General features: G+C 42.9%; 1 protein-coding gene across 1 annotated transcript in view; it reads right to left on the bottom strand.

Moving 5' to 3' along the window:
* ZNF644 (zinc finger protein 644) overlaps positions 1 to 10,242 on the bottom strand; it is a 77,418-nt gene extending 67,176 nt beyond the window's left edge. Inside the window, exon 1 of the mRNA XM_031053517.2 lies at positions 10,163 to 10,242. The gene's annotated coding sequence lies outside the window, so the exon portion shown is untranslated. The remainder of the gene's footprint in view (positions 1 to 10,162) is intronic.
* Positions 10,243 to 17,707: the final 7,465 nt, after the last annotated feature.

Genomic DNA, 17,707 nt, shown 5'->3' with positions numbered 1-17,707 from the left:
CAGGCTGTGCATGCAGAATTCATAATCTTCTTAACATTACTATATGCAAATGCTCCCAGGATGCAAAGAGAGATCTGTATTTCACATTAATATTTTATGGGAATTTTGTGTGTACATGATAAATGAATAAATGGAGGGACAAAAGGGGACACAGAACATGTGCATTGTGTGTGAGAACTTCATTAATTCTTAAATGTTTGCAATGGCCACAAGATGGTTAAGGAACAAAAAGATTTATTATTGTAATTACATAGGAGGAGAGAATAAGAGAAGAAAAATGAGCGATCAAGGGAGCAGTTTCATGTTACAGTTTCTCCAGCTGCAGAGCTTGTTTAAGAGGTTCTCCAGACCCTCCTGCCCTCATCCTTTCCACCCTGGCTGCAGATTACCATCCCTTTAATTCTGCCAATTCAACCATTTGCATGTTCAAGATTTAAACCAGTTCTTCATTACAACATGGAGTCACACCCTTAATCTACTTGGTCTCTCTTTCAGTTTCAGATGCTATATAATGAGGGGGCAATTCCATATAAAATCTCAGCACTAACAGTGCTGTGGATATGAAAAAGAGGCACATCAAGGAGACTGAGAACAGGTCTCAGAATCTGAAGTTTAAAAGGAGTTATTCAGACAGAACCATCACTGGTTTCCGACTGTTTCAGCTTCTGGGTCACCCCCTTCCTCACCTTTCCAGTTGCCCTTATTCTATTGAAGTTTTATTGCTACTCTGGAAAGACATGAGGCTCTCTCATGCTTTAACTATAAGAAATGTAATATTGTATTTGTCCAAAAGCCTACATGAGTAAAAGAAGATCACTGAGGGGATATTATTAACTGCCTGCTACTTATCATTGATGGTTATTCTCTGAGACAACTCTTCTGTTTAATCTTTATGCTCTCGACAATAACCCTTCTCTCTTTTTGATCAAGTGTTAATTTTCTTGAAAGATTTTCTCTGACTTTAGTTATTATTGAAGGGGATTTTAATTTTACCCCAACTCTTTAATGGCTAAATCTTGCATATCCACTATTTCAAATATGGGTATTTCAGTTACTCTAAGCAAATAGTTCAAGGATTTGGCCTTGATAGGTAGCTGGAAAATTTCAAATCAAAACAAAATTGAAATTGCAGTTTCTTTGCCACTTCATAATAGAGTTCTTAGTCTCCCTGAGTGACCTGTCAGTGTATTGGAATAAGAAATGGATACTGCTAGAATGCTATGGAGCATACTCCCATGTCACTGAGTTTCATCAGCATGAGTGGCAGCCCTGCATGAGAAATCTGTTAGCTGGTTATTTCATCTGCAGCTGATCAAAGATAAACATGATAAAAAAGACAAACAAAGGGAAGTGGTGATGTAGAATGTATTCTTACTTTCCTAGTCTCCACAGGCAATATTATTGCAAAGTTTCCTCTAATTGTTTATAGTAGAACTTTAAAGCATTACAAGGAGAGAAAAAAAGAAAAAAACCAGTAGAGGTTCAGCAGAGAGTAATGCCCAGAAACCCTTGAAACTCTTCTTACAAGCATCCTCACTCCTTCCCTATTGTCACTGCATCTCCACAGCCACACTGGAGATATTTAAACTTAATTTATTTAAATATTTAATTTAATATTAATTATTTAAATATTAAATATTTATTTAAATTTATTTAAACTTAATCTGGAAGTCCAGATGATGGGTAAATATCTAATAATATAATAGTTACATTTAGGGCAGTTCATATTTCAGGGAAAGATTGCAACATAGGACTGTTTTTTTTGGGAGGCTTGTTTTGTTTTGTCATACTGGGCACTCCTGTTTCCAATGACCTTGTTGTCCATGATAATTACAACAGTTTACAATAGTCTCCTGTTCCTTTGAGCCAATATATTTTAGACTGAGCCCATGGTTTTGCAATTCCAGTTTGTCTTCCCAGTATTGGTTTATTGTCTTTGCTTCTCTGATCTGAACGTGTGTGAGTGGAAGCAGAGAGCCTCAGGCTGCTCCTTCCCATTCAGCCACTCTGTGTTTCTGGTTCCCAGGTTCAACATGGGAGCTCAGCATACCCTTCTTACAGCCTCAAGCAAGACACTTGTTCACTCATCTTCCTCACCCTTTTCCACAATAACCTGTCTTCAAAGCTACTCTACCTTCCAGCATGGACTTGCTCACAGGATGCAGAGAGGTAACCAGGAGCTGCATAGAACACAGCTGCTCCATGACCAGGAATGCAGATGAGGAAAAGACTTGAGTGAGAATAAGCAGGGCCAAATGCCTATCAGTAGACACTAGAATATGCAAATCTAAATCTATACATCTGAGCCTTAAGTTTTCCCATCTGTAAAAACAACGTTGAAATACTCCCCCATTTCTCAAGAAAGGTACTAGGGTACTAGTTAAGTTCAATAGATTAATTAACACTTACAGAACACCAGATGTCAGAAAAATCTTTTTCCTAAATCAACATGGTTTTGAGTATTTCAGTTGATGACAAATTAATGTTACAAACAGGTACAACACAGACTATAAACACTGGCTAATAATGTGAAGATGGTCCCCTTAAGATTAATCTAATATTACAGTCTGTCAGAGTATTTATTTCCCATTGCAGTCCTGTTGAGGCTGTTGGACTCAGCAGCCCCACTTGCTTTCTTAGCATTTGACACCAGAGTACACAACAGCACAGGTGGAAAGAACACATCACGAGGGAGATGTAATCACCAAAGAAATGGAGCAACAGACTTAAAAAGAGCATGGTTCTCACAGCAGGTCAGCTGAACTGGCAGCTGTGGATTTCTGGACTAGTACCAAGTGCCCACTACCACCTCATAACAGCCTTTTGGCTTTAGATTTTATCCCCGTTTAAATACATAATTATTTTCCTAACAGTAGCATTGCTTTTCAGAAAGTACTGCTTCAGCCCCAGCAAACAACAAACTTTCTCCACTACCTCAGTTTTCTGATCTCCAAGGCTCAAACAAGAGATGTGTGGAGAATCTTTGTGTGCTGCCTTCACACTTGCATTCAAATTTTTCCTGCTTAATGAGCCATGGGTTGTTGTTCAGAAACAGAAGACATTAATGGTTCAGAAAAAAATAACCTCCTGCAGATTAATCACCTGGCTTCTTCATGGGCCCAAGCCCAATCACCAGACAATTTGAAAGCAGAATATACACTGCCTGACCGATAAGCATATTAGCTGATTGCTACGCCTGGCTTTGACAAGCATGTAGAATATGAGTCTTTTTTTTATTTCAAACGAATACCAGAGGTGTCTAAATGTCACTATATTCACAGAAAAGAACAACTGTGCAGCCATTACATGATGCTCCCAGCATCCCCCCCTTCTCTGGGCCAGTGAAATACTATCTATTTCATGCTTCTTGATTTTTAAAGTGAATGTTTCACTGCTTTCTGAACAGCACTTAACTGCTAGGTATTACTTCTGAGTCTGCCATGCAGCAATCCTTCCAAAGACAAGGATCTCAATTCACCTTGAGAACTACACTTTGCTAGAGGCTGGCCACTAATGGTATTCCTGCTCCTTGGTAAACCACTGGCAGCTTTCTTGTTACACAGCCTGACCACTCGATTTTAGTACAGGAGGGATAGTATGAAAAAGAAACAGGATTAAGTGTGGCCAAAAGGATCACAAATCCATCAAAAGCTGTCCTGGGTTCAGCTGTAACAGCTATTTTTCTCCTTAGTAGCTGGTGGAGTGCTGTGTTTTGGATTTAGCCCAAGAACAATGCTGATAATACACTGATCTTTTAGTTGCCGCTCAGTAGTGATTATCCTGATCAAGTACTTTTCGGTCTCAATGCTCTGCAAGTACGGAAAGGCACAAGAAGCCAGGAGGAATCAGAGACAGGACACCTGACCCAAACTAGCCAAAGGGGTATTCCATACCACTGTTATAGCTGAACCCAGGACAAGGCCTTGCCAAACCTTGAAAAGAACACTGGCAGGCCACAGTGCGTAATTTTCTGGAAACACAGAGGAAGGGAACAGCCAAACAACCAGTTGTAGTGTCAGCATGATTTCCCCCATCCCACAGCAAAGTAAGCTCAAAAAAAACTACAACCGGGATATGGCATTAAACACATAAACAGACCTGAACTGTTCCAATTTATGTAATGGCAATACCCGTCCTTCCCTGCAACCCACCTCTTCACCCCTGCCCACTCTAGCTCTCTATGATTCAAGAGACTTTTTGAACAGAGTGATTCTAGTATAACATGAAGGAAATACCAGCTCTACCTTTTGATCGCTTCTTACTCATCTGCTTTCTCTTGTTAGGTCAAATCTCAGTCTCACTGAACTCCTGATTTAGTCTATTAGCAGGGAACAGTGAACCCCCATCCTCATTTCTTCCCTTCACATATCTAATAGCTTGCTTCCCATGTTCCCATTTTTACGGCCCTTAGAAGCTTCAGGAGTGCACTGCTTTGATTACCTTTACCTTATCCTTCCTACAGGTCATAGAGGTCAGTGACATACCTGGAATAAACTGGGACTGTTATTTCAACCATCAGACATGCTTCAGCTGGAAGGCAAAGTCCTGCCAGCAAGGAGACTGAAGTGCTGCAGAGCAACCCAGAGGACAGTAGTATCTTCGATGGCAACTGTGTGCTTCAGCTCCTGCTTGCTAACAGGTATCCATGGGCACCGCTGTTCCCCTGACTCTCTTTCCCTTTGATCATGTCGTGTTGCTATTGGAGCATTTCAGTAAACTGAGCCCAGAGCAGGGTGTATGTGCCTCTGTGAATATGTACCACAGGCTAGATCCTTCACAGATTAAAAGTCAAAAAAAGTTGTGGTGGTTTCCTGAACTGAGGATTTGCCCCTGTATTATTAATATTCCTCTGCCACCAAGGAGGGTCTCATCAGGCAAGATGCTGAGCATCTTTTGATTAAGACCAGTGTGAATGAATGGAGCACGCACAGCACCACACACTCCCCAGAAACAGTCCTTTACAAAGAATCGCCTGGATGCTACAAAATGAGCCACATAAGGAGACCTCATAAACACAATGGTATTCCAAACTGGACATCGTTGTAAACCACCAGCCTCTGCTGGGGTCACAAACCCTGGGTTTGGGCACATTAACTCATTACTTCTTCAAATAGGAAAAAAAAACAAAACTGCAGAGAGGGATGCAAACATGTTCGCTTTATGACGACATATAAAGACTCTGCTTGGAGTCTCTTGAACAAGCCTTCCTTTTCCTTTAGTGGCATGCAAACAGTGCACACTACATGCATTAAATGGGATTCAAGTCACTTTTTTCATTACTACTAGAGCAGGTACTGCTGGAGATAAAAGCAACTGTCTCAGAAGAGCAGGTATGACATCTGGTACATCGCACCAAAAATAAATCTTTAACTTCCTCTCATACCTGCCAAACCTGCTCCAAGGAAATAAACCTGGGAAACATTACAAATACACACTTCTCTCTGATTTCAAAGGAAGAACTGACCTATTTTTTCTTTGCCTGTTTTAAACATTTCCTATGACAAGATCAGTTTGCTAAAACAATGGTTTCTGTTCAGAATAACCACAATCATAAAAGAAAATTGCATGCATATGAAGAAGGCGAGTGGCCTGATGTTTGCACTGGAGGTAATTCACACTAATACAGCTATTTATAGTGCAGCAGCACCTTAGGGACCCAGTCATGCTCAGCACACCTACTTGGTAAGCACTATACAAACATGACATCTGATAGTCTCTCCCCTGTAGTGCACTCATAGTTATGATTTATGGCAACTGGTTGGTAACACCATATAATTTGGGAGTGGTCCTTTGTTAAATTATTTTCTCTGGTCATGTTTATGTAATAAGTATTTTCCATATCCTTTCAATAGCTGACCTGGCTTACAAGACGACTAGAGATTTGTGTATTGGTGAAGATGACCTACTTAAATCAAGAACAATTAAAGACCTAGTTCCTATTTACAAGCTTGACTAAGAAACCACACACACACAAAAATCAAGCTGAAGCAGCCAGGAAATGATTCTTAGTGCTACAATTCTGGTCATATGGGAGGGTTTGGTGGTAGGGGGAGAATCAAAAAAGGAAGTGCTTGTGATTCATTATTAGCAATGTAAATAGGACACATTTGGAGGCTGTCACCATCCTGATCACTCATCTGCTTTTATTAGTCCTCATTCTTTATTCTTATTGTCTTTGGTTTTCTGCGCTTGTCGTTAAAGTTAGTTATGTCATAAGCATCTGTTTAGCATATTCTATATGAAAATGCAAATAGAGATGATAAACAGTAAAATAAATATATGCAGCTTCCCTGTCATGTATATATTTGACTGTAACACATCAAATATAAAAGAATTATCACTTTGAAAGTCTGCTTGTTCATTATGTGCATTACATTTTTACCAGCAGATGGCAGTTCACCATTATTTTAAATAGGTTCTTTTGTTACTATCAGATGTTTTAAAGTTCAGTAAGTAGTTGGGGAAAAGCTGTAGGGCTCATTTCAAAGTTAATTTTTAATTCAATTTCCTTCCGCCTCATCCCCCTTAGAAAACGTAATCAGGACTGAGGTATTTGTTTCACTTTACTGTTGGCCAAGGCTGAACATCTTCTATACAGAGTTAGTTCATGAAGCCTCAAACACCCACTGCTGCTAACCCGCCTCCTGAGGCACACTTTACACTCCCCAGTGGCCAGTCTGTGCTTGGGAAGTTGCACATAACATTATTAACACTAATAGCAGGGGCAACATGAAAGATGCGACTCTGTACAAAGGAGCCAGTGGCTTATTTACTGTTGTGTTGCTTAGACGCTGTCTTAATTCTGGGTAACAAAGAGTTAAAACAACCATCCTGGCAATGCTGTGGAGGCAGCCAAGGAGGACCAAGGGTGCAGGGAGTCTGTGCCAGGAGATGCCGCCTGCAAGAGTGCTTGCAGAAATTCTGCAAGTACCCAAGGCCATGCTTTAACCCTGTCAGAGGCACAACTACGAGTCCACCTTCCCTGGACACCTTCCACTGGGATGACAATGAGAGCTTTCCCAGTGAAAAACTCCAGCACGGAGCACAAATGAAGGGATGGGTCTGTTAGTCCAGCTTTAACACTTTGGCATTACCTGACCTGTGCAGCCCTCTTGGGCACAGTACCACCCACAGCCTAGGACCAGGCACTCAGAAGAGATGCACCAAGAACCTCCCTCTGCACTATGGTGACACTGCTCAGTCTGCATGAGCCCATCTTCCCTTAACACCCTAACAACTCCCTCCTTTGTGTCAATATCACCATTCACACACCCAATGAAGCAACACAGTTGCTTGCAGTTGGATTTGTTCCCTCATCCAACTCTGCCACCCATCATAGCACACAAATGCTCCTCTTGGCAGCACTGGGCACAGATTTTTGCTGGATTAAAACAATCACATGGCTCCTGCCTTTTCACAGGAGCAGCACCAAAACAGCAACAAGAGTAGAACTCCGCTCACCGTACACCACAGGTGTGCCAGTTCTGCCTTTCACTTGTGAGATGGGACTCACACATATCCCCTTCTGCCACCTCTCCAGCCACATAGCACAGTGGTGGGTTGAAGCAGACTGAGAGCCAGGAGGAAAGGCCTTCCCTCACCTGCTCACATGCTGGGGGCAGACTGGTTTTGTGGCTGGGCTTGGATTTCGCTCATTTGAGTTTCTGTTTTGCTTATATGGCAAACTGCCTTTTCCCTAGGGCTGCATAGGTCTTTTCAAGTCCCACGAGTTTTGAATTTGTTCCTGGTAGTTTCACACTGAAGCAGCAAACAAGAGATCCAGAGATCATTTTGCATCTGTTAAAGAACTAAACAAAGGTAAATGTTCCAAAACAATGATCATTGCTATACACCAGCCTGTGACCTATCTTGGGAATGCAGTGTTTTCTTTCACATGCAGTCCCACATAGCCTCTTTTTAATGATCTGCAGAGACTGATAAATTCACCAGCGGTATTAAATTAGAAGCTGAAAACAACAGAAAGCAGTTGTGTTATACAAATGGACAAAGAGAGATGAAAAACACAGGAAGAAAGGAAACGTGACAACATTTGGGAAAAGCAGAAGAGCATTACAGTGTGGGGAGCAACAGAACACATGTATACAATGGCATCAGGTGTGGACTGACCAGGGGAGATCAAAAATGTGCCAAGGGGAACAATCCAGAAGTAGTGGGGGACAGACTGAGTAACAGGTCATTTCTAATGTTGAAGATGCAGAATGTTGGTTACCCACTGTGGTGAAGGCCTCACGGGCAGAGCTGTGCTTATAAAATAACCCTGATTCAGTTCCAACAGCTTTCTGTTGGGACAAATAGCAAATGGAAGTATTTCTGAATCACATAATGATTTTTTTAGCTTTTGATAGTTCCCAATCACACAGTCAGAAAATACATGCTGATCAACCTTTCTTCCTTACGTGGGCAACTGCATAAGCAAAACATATTCCAAGCAAACCTGACACCATCCTATCAACTTGTGTTTCCATCTGAGGAGTATTTTAAATAACATTCAAAGCAGGTTTAACATCAGTTATTACTCTGTTTGACTACTGCATTCCTAAGATAATGGATTTCAAAACTGTATTTTCCAGTTGAAGATGAAAGAGCTACTTCTAGGCTTCCTATCTTCTTTAATAAAGCAAGATTCAAACTAGTCTCAAAAGTTGAACATTAATATAAAGGAGATTTGCTGTTATCTTACTAAGTGTTACCAGCAATCACTTAGCATTCCCATTACTTTCCCACCCAAACCTCACCTACAAGAAACAAACTGGATTTCTTATACCCATACACCCCCTTCATCTCGCAGATACTCGGGGATACCTGCCACTGTAGGACTTCAGGCTTTCCACTCTGCTTCACTGAGTGGAAGCAGGTTTGTGCCTCCGGGCAGAAAGAGGGCAGCTTTTCACGCCTATGACGCACAGGTACCCCCCTGACCTTCTGAGCAGCCTGCTCCCCCTCCAGGGAGCCTGCTGCAAGCAGGGGAGAACGCTGCTGACTCACCTCATGGTCAGTGTGCAAATAGCACGTAGTCATGTTTTATGCAGCGCTATTTACTTGGTATTGGAAAGCAACACACATTCCTTCAGAGTGCAAGGCAGGAGGGAATCTTTTAATTGTCAGGTCATGCACATCAGCAAGCAATGGAAATACATTTGGCCAGCCCTACATTTCCTGTGCACACATCATAACCTCCATATTGCAGGCACAGAGCCCCAGCACTTGCCTATGATTACAGCATGCATCCCCAGAAACACAGGTAGAGGGACGAGTTGAGACATATCCCTTGGCAGAGTGGGCCCTGTCAATCTCACCCTGCAGAGCCAAGAACAGGTTAGCTCCTGGCCCTGCTGCTCAATAAAACAAAGGGAAAATCTCACATCCCATTGAGAATCTGGAGCAAAATTATGCTCCATGGCTTTTGTCTGAGAGACAGCATTACTTAGATCAGGTCCAACTGCCACACAATAGAGGATAGAGAATCTCTTAATTACCCCAGAATCCACCTCAAAGGCTAAGCACTCTTAGCATCCTCATAATCTTGTGCAAATCAGTAGCTGGACTCTGCCCAGGTTTGCCACTCTATGAATGCGCACTACACTGGGAGGAAGGAAGAGTTGCAATCTGAGCCTAAAAGCCAGGGTATGCATTCCCTCCCCCTGCCCTCCCCCAGCTTTACACCAAAAGCAGAGCAGCAACCAGGTGACTTAACTGCTGTCAGCACCTTCTATTTTTTCTAAGTTTCACATAAGGGCACAGAGAAACCATAACACTGAAGAACTATGTTAGCTCATCAGATTTTACACCTCCCTCTATGACTTGTCATACCAAAATCTTTGCCATTTGAGTGATAAGAAGAAAATGAAGGCTCAAACCCTGCCATTTTACCTCAAATATGCAGCAGATGTATAACTATAAATTAGTACTTATGAGCTAAGCTCCTCTACTTTAACTTGTTCTACCCCAAAGTATCATTACAGTGTCACTTAGAAGACAGTAAGGGTGGAGGTGAGATCACTATTAACAGAAATACAGCAGAGTACCATGTGGGAAGCAGAAGCAGATTGGAAGCTGACAGTACTGGGCTTTACAGAGACACTAGCCTGCAGGACAGGAACAGAGAAGCCCACGGATAGAAGAGCTTTGAGACATTAAATACCTGGTGGCTGAGAGCTGATGCAGCTGCAGCAACCAAGAAGGATTTGTCTTCATCTGCTCAGCAGGGCTGTGGGCTCCTTCCCGGTGGAGGCGGACGTGCTGGGTCACGTGCAGCTGTGTCCCTAGAGTCCAGCTTCCTGCAGCGTGCTCTGCAGAGGGCAGCAGCTCAGTCAGACAGGAACTGAAGCCAGGGAAAAAAACCTGATTGTCTCACAAGGCGTCTTACTGTGAGGCTGTCCCTGAGCAACACCTTTGCCTTTGTCCCTTGGTTTCTGGGTACAACCAAGTCCTAGGAATGAGTGTCTCAAACCTGGCACCCCAAAATGGAGTTCTAAATAACTGGATGCTTAAAAATACTGCACTGCAATGTGTTTTAACAAAGGTGGGAGTGAACCATAAAGCAGAAATTCATAATCTTATTATGTGTGTAAAGGAGGCCATGTCCCATCAGAAGCCAACCTGTGATTACAACCAGGAACAAAGCAAGGCCTGAGCACCTGCAGAATAGAGAATACCCTCAAATGAGGCAAACAGCTGAAACTAAGAACCATTAGAGTCAAATTCCCTCTCACCTCTTAGCAACTGTAAACATGTGGAAGCTAAACATAGGCAGGACTGTTGGTTTTGTGGCAAGTTTTCTCTGACTTAAGAACTTGTGGTTTTAGTCCAGCACGTGAGGAGATCTTTGGACAAGTTGCACACTGCTACATAACCTGCAGATCTACCTGGCTGGGGTGCGGGACTAATTCTTCAGCCACAACTCACCTACTGTGGCAAATACAATGAATTAAGAATACACTAAGTCAGTGAGCTCTGTAAACAGCAAGTGTTGCAAAGGTTACTAACAAAAGAAATTGCAGGATATACCGTATCTCATATGCAGCCTGCATACTGAAAGTAAGGATCTGTACCCAGGAGTGAATTTTGCTCAGTGAAACTCAAAAGTTTAAGTAAATGCAAATAGCCTACACTGAAACTGTGAAAAATAAACAAAGTATCATTTAATTTAATTTGAGCACCCAAGCAAGTCATTTGCAAGTCTGTTTAATGTTTAGGAAGAAAAAGCCTTAGTTCAGTCTCTACAAATGGTTTTAGTTACTTCTGTGACTTTCCATCTCTTGAGGATAATCTACTCCTAATAAGGACAATTGCTTAGATTTATAACCCCACTGAGGTCTTGTTAAAGATCTAACAAAACTATTTAAATGAAAAGGACAATAGAATCTTTAAAGTCCATGTAGAGTTCAATTAAAACCTGAAACATAACCCATGTCTTTATGCATAACAAAAGCAAAACCAGATTTCAAAGCTGTTAAACTACATGTATTTGGCATAACCTATCCATTCAGACAGAGTTAAAAAAAAAGGCTATCATATAGAAATTGGAGTCTTAATAAATAACAACCCTGATACATGTGCACAGAACCATATTTTTGCATGCATTTTTTAATTTCCTTAATTTGCTGGGCATATCCAAGAGCAAATATGAGACATGCTGTTAAGTTGAACAAATCCAAATGGGACAAAAAAAGATTGACTGAAACCAGTGCATTTACATGCACCAGCATTTAAAAACATTTCATAACGTTCCCAAAGAGAGCATGTAAACTGCTGCAGTCTCACTGCAAAACTGCTGTAATCTGTGCTCCTATGTAGTCATTATTCATACACGGGAGTATTCAATTCCTACAGTCATTTTTCATGCATGGTTTAAAACCCCAAATCACTGACATAAATACAGAAGGGGGGGAGGTCCCTTTTTAAAGTTAATGTCTTATGAACTCTGAAAGGGAATGCGAAGCCAGATACCAGTCGAGGTGATGACATAGCTCTCCTGTAGATAGAAGCGAAGGGGCTGGTTACAGCTCCCCTACAGCCGCAACCAAGCCTTTCCCAGGCTAAGAGTCACCGTGAACCAGCCACTCACCCTCAGCTGTGGAACCAACTCCATCACGGTCAGGACAGCACAGAGCAGAGCAAAGCAAAGTCTTACCATGTCTCCCTTTCCCCCACCAGCATGCAACTGGGGCCACACATGCAGAGAAGGGAGGTAAGCCCAACAGCTGCTTTGGGCGTGCAGTTTCCTTCTCAAGAGACGAACGAAATCCCGTAACCTATTCCTGCATTAAATAAAGGGCGAAAGGGCACTTCTCCTGTTTTCCACATGATAAAGGATGATCAGCTGGCTGGGGGCAGGCAGACACACAGATGGGCTCTGTGCAGAGAGGAAACACACATGAAGGCAGACACCAAAACGGCTTGGTGCAGCAGTGGCTGGAAAAGAGGGTGACAGAATGGTGCCCCTCCCCTCCTGCCTGGCACAATGACGGTGCAGAACAGCCATTAGGGAACTCCAGCTCTGAGGTAGGTCACCTCATCTGGAAATACCCGGAGAGGATGGTATGTTAACCATCCCCTTGCAGCATGTCAGCCCCTCGTTTAATGATTTAATCAATTTTCTTAGAATACATTTCAAGCCCATGCTACATAGCCAGCCGTTCTATTACTTAAGGCTTTACCCCTTTTAAAATCCTTTTGCTGCTGCTGCTGTGGTAAGTTGGCAACTTGACTTTTAAATTGCGTTTTTGTACGAGCTTTGAATATTTAGGGCCACCTCTTTCCACTTCATAAAAACCTGCCTCAGGCCAGCTGCATGCCCAGGAGCGGGTCCTTCCGAGGGCCCTGCGGCGAGTGGCTGTGGAGAGCTTCCTGCCCAGAGCTCTGCCGCCTCGTCCTACGGTGACCTGACAGCCAAAACCACCATGGTTCAATTCCAGCACCAGCTTTGCACCGCCTCCAACTCACCTGGCACCCAGTGCTACTACCACCGAGGCGAGGAGACTGGGAACACGCGAGCGCCATACCCCATACAGCCCACCCCAGGTCGACCACCCGCTGACAGGCAGCGGGCAAGATGGCGGAAGCCCCGCGCCCCGCCCTCCCGAGCCCGCCCGTCTCCATGGCGACGGCCGCGCTAGATGGAGGCTGAAGGAGACGAGCAGCGGCCCTGCCTCAGTCGAGCGGCCTCCGCCGGGCCCTGCCTGCCAAGGGCCGCGGGAGCAACAAGCTCACGAACCCCGCCACGCTGGCACCCGCGGGTGTGCGGGTAGGGGCCGCGCGGCACCGCCCCAGTCAGCGGTGGCTCGTTTCCGCGCAGTGTGCCCCAGGCCGGCCAGTGTAATCACTGCATTTAATCCTTAATCAAGGAGGAGCAACATCCAGTATGAGGCCTGTGTGAAAGACAAGTTAAAACACTCGTGTGCGGTGCATCCTGGGGGTTGTATTCCTCAGTGACCCTTTAAAACGTTCTGGAAGCTCCTGTCGGAGTGTGTGGAAAGGCACAGCTGTTTACAGATGTTAATCAGTACTTGGAATTACATTATGGATTCCACTTGGTGGCAAAGGGCTCATTTCCCATTCCATCCACATAGCAACTGGGAATGTAAATCTAATGCCGTTCTTGTTTGTTTTCAAGAGAGACAAACCCCAGCCCACTTTGAAGGCAGTGTGGAAGGCTGTGAAGCTGGGAGCATCTTGGAGCATCCCAACCACTTTCAAACTCCTCCAAAGCTAACAAGCAGAACTACATCGTGGTGGATTATTGCTAAACTACAAATAACAAATAGAGTTGAAAACACGTTAACAGCTGCCAATGGCAATTCCAAGTAGGATTTAGGATCTCCTTTTTTTTGATGTTACATAGTTCACTTGCCCTATACATGCAGCTATTTTCCAGTTTGAAACTGTAGAAGATAACGATTTAGTCTGCTTTGCTCTGCACACACACACACACTTCTTTCTAGCAGTAACAGCATTGCCAGGAGGTAAGACATGAGCTTCTCAACAGGAGATGCGGGGTGGTGGTTACTCATGCATTTGTTTTAGCTAATTTCACACAACCACCCTATAGAACAACTGGGTTGTCACAACAGCTGGGTGGCACAGGGCAGGAGCCAGCCTGCATGCTTAACACAGAATCACACTCAGTGAGTACTTTCATAACAGATCTCCACAAGCATGTTTCAATCATACTGACTTCCAAAAAAGCCTGATCAGGCAGCACAACCTTGTCTAGCCATGTGAAATATAGCATCTGTGTAACAGATATCCATAGGAGAGACAGGGCAAAGTACAGGCAATGAAGGTGAGGCTTCATATAACCAAGGGGTGGTTCCTAAAACTGGGCCTCTGAAAGAGAAAATTAAAATACTTTGACCTGTTCTTTTTCCTCCCTTTTTAAAGTTAGAAGATTAACTAAGTTAAAGTCTTGAGCCAGATGCCCCACTCCCACCTTAGAAGTTATGGGAGGGGCTTTTTCATGAAGGCACATCTGTGAGAGAAGCTTCTTTAGTGATTTTGCTTTGTTGCGGGAATGGATTGCAGTCCTTGTCCCATGGCAAGCTGATGTGAGGAGGCTGACACTGGCCAAATGGCTGCTCTGTGTGCCTTCCCTGATCCAGAGCCCTGTGACTCTCCTTGCAGACCTGAATCATGTTTCCATGTCTGACACCAGCTCCACCTATAGCTGCAGTCACAGGCTTTACATTGTGCGCTTACACAGCTACAGCACCTGACCCTGGATCAGCCTAGCACTTCTTCCTGATACTTATAAAGGGTATGGAGGAATACAGATAAAGTTCCTCCTTCTGTACATCATCCTACCCCAGAAAAATAAATTATTTTTTACAGAGCTTCAAGTAAGCAAAAGGTGTGGCCTACAATTAACTGGGGCCACAAATACAAATGTTTTGATAATCAGCTCAATGAACAGGTAAACATTTCAGTGATAACACCTGCAACCTTGACATGGCATGACACATTTTCAAAGTCAGCCTCAGAGTGACAAACAACATAAAGGAAAATACATACCTACTCTGGAAAGCATTAATGCAGATTAAATCCAGTCAATAGCAAAAGTCAAGAGTTACCCATAAATTCTTGTGCTCCTCAGATCTACTCTTCCAGAAGAAAAGCACTTGAAGAACATGACACACACTTTACTTTTGAGCATGTTCCAGCAGACCTCAGTGGAGCACATATGGGAGTGAGCACTCAAGTGAGTGAACAGGACTGTTCCACATGTGTTTCAACTTACCCACTTGCAGCACCAGCACCCCCTGACCTGTGTAAAGCTAAACTCGACCAACCAAAACCAGAGATAAACAAGGTTTAAGAGTAGTTAGTTCTTTTTAATCTTACCTGCAGGGACCCTGAATTAACAACTGTAGTTAGGTAGAAGCTTTTCCTTCTGACAAGCACATCCACAGAATCTAGATTTCTAAGAACAGGCATTATTAGAATGACAAGACAGAATTATTTTTTAAAACGTGAGAAGTCTGATGTGTTGGAGAGCAAGATTAAATAGAAATACTTCAAAATTACTCTCCCTGTAGCATCACTGCAGGGTAAATCCTTCCCTCCAGTTTTACTTCCAGCCTGAAAATTTCCAAATGTTTCAGAGAGCACCACAGACATCACCAGCCTGCTCTAGGGAACTCTCCATCCTCCCATTGCTTACAAAGCTTTGCTCTGTCTCCCAAGAAAACCCGCATCTCCTCCACAGTATTGCCTACAAGATCTTAGCTCACTGCATTTCCCCCTTCTCTACCCCACTTGGGAGTGTCAGATGCCCCACCCCTGAGCACTGCTCCATTTCTCTCAGATGAGACATCTGTCTCTTCCCCCAGTAACCCAGAAGTCAAACAGGCACATTCCCTGCAGCCACCTTCATGCCATGCAGAAGTACCAGCAACAGGGTGTAACAGATAGTACTTCTGCAGTGAACTAGAAGTTCATCACACACACAAGCAGGGAAAATCCAGGACATTGCTTAACATGAGAAACAGCTGAAGAGGGACTCAGGGTTTTCTTTGAGATAATTTTTATTTACACAGACTGCAGCAAAATCCTGTTTTCTTCATCAGAGTTGTTTATAAAAGCAGGAGGTATTTTCTTTGCTCAAAATTCAAAGGGACACTCGAATAATATAAACATGCTTTTAGCATTTTATTAGGTAAACTTTTTCTACTGTCACTATGACTAATCCTATCTTACTGTCACCTTTCCCTTGTTACTTAGTGTTGCATTTCAACCCATGTATATGCAGATACACTCACCCACTAAACTAAAATGCAACAAAGCCTCTACCCAACTGTGGATCTGCTTTAACTATCAATGAAGCCACATGGCACAATAGGAAGTACCTGGAATTATTCTCAAGACAATAGACTTAAATAAAACAGCACCACTAGGAAAAAAAAATCATATCAGGTCCTACAAAAACATTCAGAAAAGAATTTAAAGTGATGCCTCCTTTCTTTTCAGGTTACTGCTTGGTTTGCACTACATTTTAATCTCAGAATGCTGGCAGGAAAACTGTCATTGCTGTTACTCTCCTGGTGTTCCTCTAGGCACCATAAGACAGTCACTCCCCAGCAAAACTTTTGCAGAAGTAGGCTCTCGTGATAGAATGCATTGGGAAGTGATGGCCAGATGGTGGCACAGCAAACGCTCCTCTTTTGAAGGGCTGTATGTGTCTATTAGAAATATTCCTTGTTCTATATGCATATCACAGTAGATTAGACACATACAGTCCTCACACAGAACAATCGCTTCCCAAAACACATCAGCAGAGTATTTACTACTGAATCTAGAAGGACTTTGTGATTCAAACATTGTCCCCATTAATGTGAAAAATGTCAGTATACAAAAGCTCTTTTTTCTTTTTTCTTCTTCTTCTGAGATCCTTCAAACAGCTGATAACTGCCTTTTATAGATTGGAGAGTCAGAGAGACTTTGGAATCTATTACTTTACTAAAACCCCAGGGGTCAACTTATCACCTGAAAACCATTTTACATGGACAATTTGACTTTCATGTGGAGTGTCAGAACATACCCTGGATGGAAATCTAAAATAAATTATATGGAATGCTGCCTGCTTTGTGCTGAAATTTATTGCTCCCACACTACTATAATTTTGCAAATTGTATTCCTTAAGCTCCAGTGCCAAGATATTATTAACTGCTTGAACTGAAAGAGCAGTTCTGACTGGCTGCTATCATGTCTATAGACAGAGACTAATTTCTATTGAAGCACATGCTTATCCGAAGCTGTTTTCCACCATTCCAAGCTGCCAACTTTATTTTCTTCCACAACACACTGCCCGTTTTATTACTGTCATTCTCTGTAGACACTGTCACTTTGGCAAATCTGTTCCAGAAGCTAAAAATGAGTCTAAGCTTCTGCTAATATGGTTGCCTGAGACAATCACACCCAAGAGAGTGGGAGGAAGGGATATCCACTTTTACCTCTTATCTTCCTAATACAGGTTATTTTCCTCACTAAGCAGACCTCCAGTCTGAAATGCATCTCTGCAACATACCACAAGATAAGCAGATCTATTTCATAGCCCACACTTTCTTAATCACTTCTACTGCCATATGCTTGAAATAGAACTATTTGATAATGTGTTGATGGTTTGGTGAATGCTCTTTTTACATCTATTACTAGAATTTTTAGAAACCACCCAACTGACCTCAGAGCCTAA

The sequence above is a fragment of the Melopsittacus undulatus genome, chromosome 6 (assembly GCF_012275295.1).
Source record: "Melopsittacus undulatus isolate bMelUnd1 chromosome 6, bMelUnd1.mat.Z, whole genome shotgun sequence".
NCBI lineage: Eukaryota > Metazoa > Chordata > Aves > Psittaciformes > Psittaculidae > Melopsittacus > Melopsittacus undulatus.
Note: the sequence above shows the minus strand (reverse complement) of the source record. Positions and strands in the feature narration are given on the sequence as shown.